We start from the raw sequence: 8,367 nt of genomic DNA on the forward strand, positions 1-8,367 counted from the left end.
CACCCGAGCCACGGAGCCGAGCAGTTTCCTGCTGCCGGGAACGGCAGGGCGATGCCCGGGAGCACCGGGAGCGCTGGCTCCAGGCTCAGCCGGGCCGGGTCGGGCACCCGGGACCGGGACCCCGCCACACTCCCGGCGTGCCGGTGACATGTCCCGAGCTGTGGCACCGGCCGAGCTTCGGCCCGGGACAGACTCCCGACGGACACAGTCCCGGGACTGCCGGGGCCGTGGCCGGTGCGGGAGCCGCGGGTGCCCCGGGGAGCCTCGGTCGGAGCCCCGCGCGGCCCGCTGCCGGAGCCCGGTGGCCGCGTGTCCCGGCCGGTGCCCCGTCCCCAGCCTGCGAGGCCGCGGGTGCCCCCCCTCCGCCGGCAGCGACTTTTCCAGTAAAACCGCCGCAGCGATCCCGGCTTCCCGACAGGCCCGGCCTCCGCGCCGGGGGGGCGCCGGCCGCCCTTAACCCTTCCCGGCCCGGCCGGCCGCGCGTTACCCGCCCGACGGGCGTCTCCGAGCCCGGGACCCGCCGGGTCCTGCCCGCCTGGCCCGGCTCGGCGGCTCCGGGGACCTGCGGGGGACTCTGGCCGCCAGCCTCGGGGCGGCGATGGCCCCGCTTCCTGGGGCCCCGGCGGCGCCACTGCGGGGCCGGTCCGACCCACCGGGCACCGGGACGGGCCTGGCCCCGTGGCCTTCGCGGCCGCTGCCCTCGTGGGCTCCGGCCATGCCGGGAACGGCCCCTCCCAGCCCATCGTGCCCCCCGTGCCCAGGGTTTCCCTGTTCTGGGTGCACCTGAACAGGGGCTGTTCTGCAGAGCAGATCGAGCATCCCAAGGGCCAAGGAGCTGGAGAACCGTCGGGGAGAAAGCCGCTCTTCACGGGGTACCCCGGTGCGGGCTGCCTGGGGGCTGTGGGGAGGGAGCAGCCGGGGGTCCCTGGGAGAGCCCTGGTGCTGCGGGAGCTCTGGGGCACCCTGGGAGGGCGCCGGGGCCGGTCACGGCTAAAGGCTGGTGGCTCCACGTCCCTGCTCCAGTGCTCCGCGGGGATGCTCTGGCCAGGTGGGCAAACCCGGGCATGGCCAGGCACCGGGGGTCCGTGCCGGGCCGTCCCCGCCGTGCCCTGCCTGCCACCAGCTGCTACACTGGCTGAGCCAGGGCTGAGGTAAGTGCTCTAATTGTTTTCTCTGTGGCCCGAGATGAATAATTGAGAGGTCTTTGAGAAGAATTAATTAGCCCGTTTATTGGCAGTAAATGCTTTTCTCCAGATGATGAAATAGATCCTGAGCCGCACATGGGGCAGGCAGATGCAGGTCATTGATGCTGCTCTGGAGCATGCCAGTGCTGGGTCCACAGGCCAGCCGTGCTGGTGTCCCGTGCCCACTGTGGACTGGCACACTGCTTCTGCCTCCCACGGCCTCCCACGCTGCCCGGCCTGCCCGGAGCTCACTGCACCCATGGCCAGCACTTTGTGTGGGGAACCTGGTGTTGCTGGAAGCAGGGGGCACTGAGGGGCAGGCAGGGTTCTGCAGCACAGTGGAAGCCCTCTGCCCCCATGTAGCTTCCTGCTTCCCCCCGGCTCACATCCCATCCTGGGGGCTCCCTCCCTATGCAGACCCTGATATGTCCCTTTATGTCTCCTTCTTGGTTCTCCTGAATGCCAGGGTGGTGCCAGTTTGGGGCTTGTAGCCTGCACCTCCTTCTCACCTCCTCTTCTTCCTCCCTCTCCCCTGGGTATGGGGTGAAGGGCCTTGCATGGCCAGAAATGCTTAAACAAGGATTTCCTTGTTGCTGCATGAGCTGTTTGCCTTCTCCCAGGCCAGCCGTTAATGAGGTTTGGCAGGAGGCACCGTCAGCCCCAGGCACTGGGTTTCTATAAATCAGCCTGGAGCTGATGTGTGGGGCTGGGATGGAGCTGCTCGATCTTGGTGCATGGGACTTCAGCTTGTGGGTCCTGGGAGCCCCTCTGGGAGTAGAACATTCTGGCATGATGGAGAGGGGCAGGGGCTGAGTGGGACAAAGGAGCTGCTTCCCAGCAGGCAGGTCAGGGCAGCCACTTCACACATTTCCAGGAATGGCAGAAAGTGCAAAGCAAAAAATAAAGCATCTTCCTACAGCTGAGGTGCCTTGTCCTGATCTTTCCCACATGCCCACCTTTTTTTTTTGCCAAGACCGAGAGAGGCTGTTGGGTGTTCTGAACTGGGATGTTGATCCTGCCCTGCCTTGGGTTGGGGGGCTGTGGCTGTGTGTCCCCGGGCAGCCTCAGGCATGCAAAGTGGGGCAGGCAAATCATCCAGGCTCCTGGGAAAGCATTTGCTGCTTCCTCCTGCTGGAAGCAATGCCCCAGGGGCAGGGTTGTCATGTGGGACCTTTGTGCTGAAGCCGTGGTGGCAGATGTGCTGGCTGTCACTGGCACAGGGACACTGCCAGGGCCGCAGGTCCTGTGGCCCGTGGCCTGCCCCCTCAAGTGTAGCAGGGAGCAGGTTCCCATTGCGAAGGGTCTCCTGGAAACGGCTGCTCCTGGCAGCCCTGTGTCCAGGAAAGGAGATGCTGGGAAGTGGGATGCTTATCTCTGGGTTCCCACAGCCATTCGCTCTGCTCTCCTCACCTTTGGGACGGTTGTTTGGGAGCCGGCACAACCCATCTGTGCTGCGCCGGGCTGAGAGGAGCCACAAGTCTCAAAGGTGATGTTTCATTTCCTGCTCTGAGTGTGCTTCCCCCTTATCCAAAAACACCTCTGCTCTCACTGAGTTCTCACGGAGTTTCTGCTGTGTGTTGAAACTGAGAGAATCCCCAGTCCCATCATGGACTCCTCGAGGCCACCACAGTCTGCTGGGAAAGCTCTGGCCCCCTTCTCGCCTTCTCTCTAGTAGCCTGGCCCATGGTGGGGCAGCCCCATGGCCAGTGGTGTCCCCCGACAGCAGAACAGCACCAGGATGGTGGCAGTGGCAGCTGGTAGGGGTTTTCCAGGGGCTGCCCCTCCATCTACAGCCTCATGCCTCCAACCCTACCAGCATTCCCCACACTCTCAGCCCTAATGGGGGTGGGATGTGCCTGGTCGTAGCAGAGGGAAGATGCTCCGTCGGAGCCCGCTCTGCAGCTGACCCCCTCCACTTCCCCTGTCTGTTGGCACCGCTCGTGGGTGCGAGTGCAGCTGGAGGCTGCACGCTGCAGCACAGCCTGGCGACAGTGACAGCGACAGCGCGGTGTGAGCGGGGGCGGCACTGGGGAGCCCTCGGCCCCTGGGGACCCACTCGCGACAGGGGCAGCTTTGTGGGGCACCGGGGTGCGCAGCTCTGTGAGTGGGCAGCTGCGAGCCCGGGCTGGCCCCTGCCCTGTCGCCTCTCTGCGGGCGGCGGGGCCGCGCTCCGTGCCGCGGGCAGGGTCGCTCTGCGCCGGGACCCCGCTGCCCGCGCTCCTCAGCGGCTGCTGCGGCAGCAAAGCCGGGCTGGGACCAGCAACCCCGGCGAGAGGTTGTGCAAGAAGGGGGGACCCGGGAGGGCACGGGCGGCCAGTGTTGAAATTCCATGCTCTTACAGAAAAGCCCCCGGGCAGAATTCCTGACAGGGGTGATTCATCCCCCACTGGAAGCGATGACTTTGCCTCTCCAGTAAACACTCCTCAGTTCAGCGGGGTGCCACTGCTCCCGTCCTGCCACCCGCCGTGGGGTGACGGGGCTGCCCTGAGCACCGCAGGCAGCACCGGGGCTGCTGAGGAGGGCCAGGGGGGCAGTGGGCAACTGGGAGCCAACTGCTGGGCAGCAGAGCGGTGGGCACCAAGGGCAAAACTGAATCCTTGGCTGCCTGCCCCAGCTGCCACCCAAACCCGGCGCGGGCTATTGCTGTTGCCAGGTGCTTTGGGGGCCCCATCTCCCGCTGATGAGGGCACATGGGACAGCCTTTTCCAGGAAGCACGCGAGGGCAGCCAGGCTGTGGAGTTCCCGACAGCAGCTCTGGTTTTAATAACAGCAAATCAATGTGCTTCCTCCCTGGCCTCCCCCTCCAGTGGCTTCCCCATAAGGCAAAACAACCCATATGAGAGCCCCAACTCTGGCCGTAGTACATGGGGTTCTGAGTGCTGATGGCCCAGGCCTGCCTGCCCTGCATGCTGCAGCCTGTTCCAGCATGCTGTCTGAACCCCAGCCCAGCTGTAGAGAGGGAAGGTTGGGGGTCCTCAGTGCCCCTGCCCACCTCTTCTGTGCCCACCCCCTACACAGGAGGCTGCTGCCTGCAGGGCTGTTCCATGGCTGGGCATTCCCAGGTGCTCCAGCGTCTTGCCTCCTGAGTCCAGCCCCGTGCTGTGATTCCGCCTCCTCCTCCCCGTGGGTTTGCACAAACCTCGCGCTTGCTTTGTGCTTGTTTTGAGAACAGATTAGTCATGGCTCTGAGCTGGCTTCCAGCAAATGCACAACAGCACCATGGAAAAACGAGAACAGTGAAGTGATGACTCAGCAGGGCTCCCACTCTGTCCCTGGGGTGCCAACTGTCCCCGATCCTGACTGGCCCCGAGCACCAGTGAAAACCACCCAGGGATGCCACAGCTGAGCCAGAGTGGGTGGGCGATGGCTGGAAAGAGCCTGGGGCAGTGCCTGCCTGGCTGCCTGGAAGCTGCAATAGTGCTGGCAGGGTGGGATGCCAGGTCCTTGGGGGTGACAGGCAGCCTCCTCCCCTTCCCCTGTCCCCTCGTGCACCTGGTGGGTGGGGAGTCCCCCCCAGCCTGCTGGCACCTTGCTGCCCCAAACCCCCACCGCACGTGTGGCTGGAACATCCTGCTGCTGGCAGCTCCAGCTCAGTGCCCAGCAGGCCTGGTGTGTTCTGGGGATTCCACAGTGGTGGGCGGCTGCTAGGATCCTGCCAGGACCTCAGTGGGCTGGGGATCCCCGGCTGTGTGGGCTCAACCCTGGACACCAGGGGCCTCCTGGCCGCCACCTGCACGGCAGTGACGGGAACTCCCGGGGCGGGCCCTTACCGTACCTCGCACCTTGCTCCACAGCCCTTCCCTGCCCTGCCTTGGCTGGCTGCCCGGCAGCACAGCCTGTTGCCAAGCCTTATTGCCAGGTGGCTTATCGCGATCCCATGGCGCTGGACACCAACTGGTGTCGGCTGCCAAGGATGAACAATGTAATTACTGGAATTACAGTAAAGTGCTCCCATTCCCACTCATTAAATGCTGAGACAGGGCCCTTGGGTCCTTCTGGGGAGCATGTGCTCCAGCTGTGCCCTTTGCCAGCCACAATCCCCATCGTTGCCCAAGTGGCGCCGCTGGCACCCATCACCCCGTACCGTGTGGCTGGAGCTGCTCTCTGCTGATGGCTGCCAGAGCCATGGGATGGGCAGAGCCCACCAGGCTGGTGGGGACCTTCAGGCCCCTCAGCATTGTGCATTGTGAGGAGGGGACAGGCGAGGAGGGCGGGGCTGGATTGCAGACACAGGGTCCCACATCCAGGAGTTCCATCCTCAGCCACATGTGTGGCTCTGCCGCTGCTGGCTCCTGTGCCGTGGCCGAGGCCAGGACTGATGTGAGGCCAAGGGATGCTCCAGGGTTAGGGTTTGGCACCTGCCCATGGCTACTCTGCCAGGGTCAGCTGAGGACTCTGCGCTGGGCAAGCACACCCCAGGCAGCTGGCAGCTTGCTGCCCGAGCACCCACAGGGACCTCCCGTGGCGTGCCATGTGCCCAGGAGTGACCACAGCCAGCGCTTGGCACATCGCTGCTCCCTGCGAGTGCAGGTGCAAGAGCAGCATAGCTCTGGGCCCGGGTCTCTGCCAGGGAGCAGAGAGCTGGGGCGGGGGGGGCCAGGGCAGAGCAGCTCTCGTAGCTGCTGATGGAAGGAGTGAGGAATCCACAGCTGCTGGCTCCCTGGAGCTGGCGCGGGTCTGGCTGGGGAAGCAGCAACAAAGTAGAGTTTCCATGGGGATGTACACAGCCTGCTGGGCTTAGCTGCATCCCAAAATACTTCCTGGCCTGGGCACAGCGTCCTGCTGCCACCCCCTGCTCCCTGCCTGATAATAGCCCTACCTGGCCCAGGGAGAGCCAGGACCAAACCAACCCCCATGGCTCCCCCAGCCACCAAGGCTCTGCTCCAGGTCACTGGCAGCTGAGCTGCTACCAGGACAGGGACTTTGAGCAGTACCTTGAGTGCAGAGGCCCAAGATGAGGGGCAGTTGTGGAACCGAGGGGCTCCGGGGACATAAAGTTGCAGCCCTGCTCCTCCTCCAGCCCAAGCAGCTATCTCTCATCCTGGGCCTGCAGCTGGAACCACCACTGCCAGCTCTGGGCTCCGCTGAGGAGCTCATGCTTGTACTTCCTGGCAGCTCGCTGGGAGCAGATGGCCCAGTCCCTGTTCCCAAATGTCCCTGTGCCCTAGCCTGCGGAGCAATTGCCACGTAAGGAGCAGGTGGTGCCATTTACAGTAAGTCCTCAGCTGCTGCACAGCCCTTTCCTGCATTCTACTGGGAAATGCCGTGGTAGATGTGGGAATGTCCTGGTGCTGCAGAGCCAAGCAGGAAGAAGTGCGTGAAGGGAGTGCCGCGAGGCCGGGGTGTTCACGGCGAGCTCCCTGCCTGTCTCTGCTGCCCCAGGGACCTCCGGTGCTGTGTCCACTGCCACCTTCCTTGGGGTGCCGGTGTGGGGCTGGGGAGCCTTCATGGGTCTGCCCTGCTTCCCTGTGACCAGCTGGCTTTTCTGCATGGTTGGTGTAGCCACGACAGAGCTGCGGTGCCGACCGAGCCCTCTGCTGCTGTGCCCGCAGCAATCTCCGGCTGCGGTGGTTTCCTGTTTTGGCTCTGCAGAGGCTGGTTACACACCAGAGCAGGTTTCCTGCACCCCTGACCCCACTGAGTTCAGGTTCACCATCCCGGTGGACACTTCCTTCTTGTGCCAGTAATGAGCCAGCAGAGTGATGGGAAGCATTGGTGGCTACCCTGCACCCCATGGGGAGGCCAGGCTGAGGCAGGACGTGGCATTACAGGGGCTGAGGGGCAGTAGCCTGTCCCTGCCTGACCACCCTTCTGTGCCACAGCACCTTGTCAGGCTCTCATTGGGCCTGCTGCCCTCACCCTGCTCTGCATGGCCACCATCACAGCATGGAGGAACTGATGACACCGGGGGCATGCACTTTCAGCTGCACTGGGTTCTGCTGGCGCTGCTTGGTGCCCAGCCCCAGGAGGTCTGGGATGTGGAGAGCTGCAGGACGCCGATGTCCCAGCCCTGCTTCTGGAGCCCTGTGCAAATTCCCAGCTGGCTCCTGACACCACCACACGGTGACAGGGTCTGATCACCCTGATAACATCTTGCCCATCCAGGAACCCTCCCAGGGGGAGCTCGGCTGCCCCAGCCCTGGTGAAGGGCAGAGGGGAACTGGCTGTGGGACATGTTTGATAGACTGCTTACGAAACGCAGGGCCAAGTCCGCTCAGCTGCTCTGGAGCAGAGAGAGGTTTGTGAAACCTTCAGCAGGGATTTGCCCGCCGGCCGCCGCGTCATTGCTGCCGCGAGCTTGGCTTTATTCCAAGAAACCCGTAGGGCTGGCGGAGCTTCCCGGATTCTTGATTCAGCCACGGGTTGCAGCACCGCGAGGGAAGAGGCCCTTGGTCGGCAATGCCAGGGCCCTTCTGGGAAGTGAAGAAGCTGGGGCTGTTCCCACAGAGATGGGAAGGCTGGGGTCTGGCTGGGAGGACATGGGTAGGGTCACTGTGGGCAGCCTGATTGCTGTCCCTGGGGGCAGCTTCCCACTCTGCCCCACCATGAGGTGCTGTGAACCCCTTGCTCTGCCAGGAGGGCTGGGTGTGCTCATAAAGCCCCAGGGCCCTGATTTTCATCCCCTGATTCGCCTCATCCTGCCTGGGGGAGTGGTGGTACTCCTGCCAGCTGGGGGCTGCTGTGGCTGCAGCACTGCTCCCACCCCATCACTGGCATGGGGCCGGGCACCACTGGTGCTGCTGGGAGCCCTAAACGCAGGGCTGAACAGGGAAACTCGGGGATGTGCCTCGGCAGGGCCTGGCAGGCAGCCACCCGTGCGCGTGGACATTCCTTGCATAGCTGTAGCGGGTGCCTGGGCAGGCCGTGGCACTTCTGGCAGCACGTGTGCCACAGCCACACGTAGTGGCCCCAAAATAGTCACTGGGATTGTGCCATGCCCACAGCCTGGACTGGCACACTCACCATGCTTCTGGTCCAGGCTGATTCCTAAGGAAATCCTTTTTCCAGCAGCCGGGGTTCCCCAGGGGGGCGGGACCACTGCTCCTGATGCCGGGCATAATGCCTACAGTGTGGAGATTGCAGCCTGAGGCCTGGGCACAAAGCACCTGGGCACTGTCTGCTCCTCACAGGCAGGGGCTCTGGGGCAGTTCTGGGGGGCTGACCTGCTCCCAGGGGATCACCC

General features: G+C 64.1%; 1 protein-coding gene across 1 annotated transcript in view; it reads right to left on the reverse strand.

Moving 5' to 3' along the window:
- HGS (hepatocyte growth factor-regulated tyrosine kinase substrate) overlaps positions 1-8,367 on the reverse strand; it is a 45,172-nt gene that overhangs the window by 33,484 nt on the left and 3,321 nt on the right. The gene's annotated exons all lie outside the window — the stretch shown is intronic.

Source organism: Anomalospiza imberbis, chromosome 19 (assembly GCF_031753505.1).
Source record: "Anomalospiza imberbis isolate Cuckoo-Finch-1a 21T00152 chromosome 19, ASM3175350v1, whole genome shotgun sequence".
Lineage (NCBI taxonomy): Eukaryota > Metazoa > Chordata > Aves > Passeriformes > Viduidae > Anomalospiza > Anomalospiza imberbis.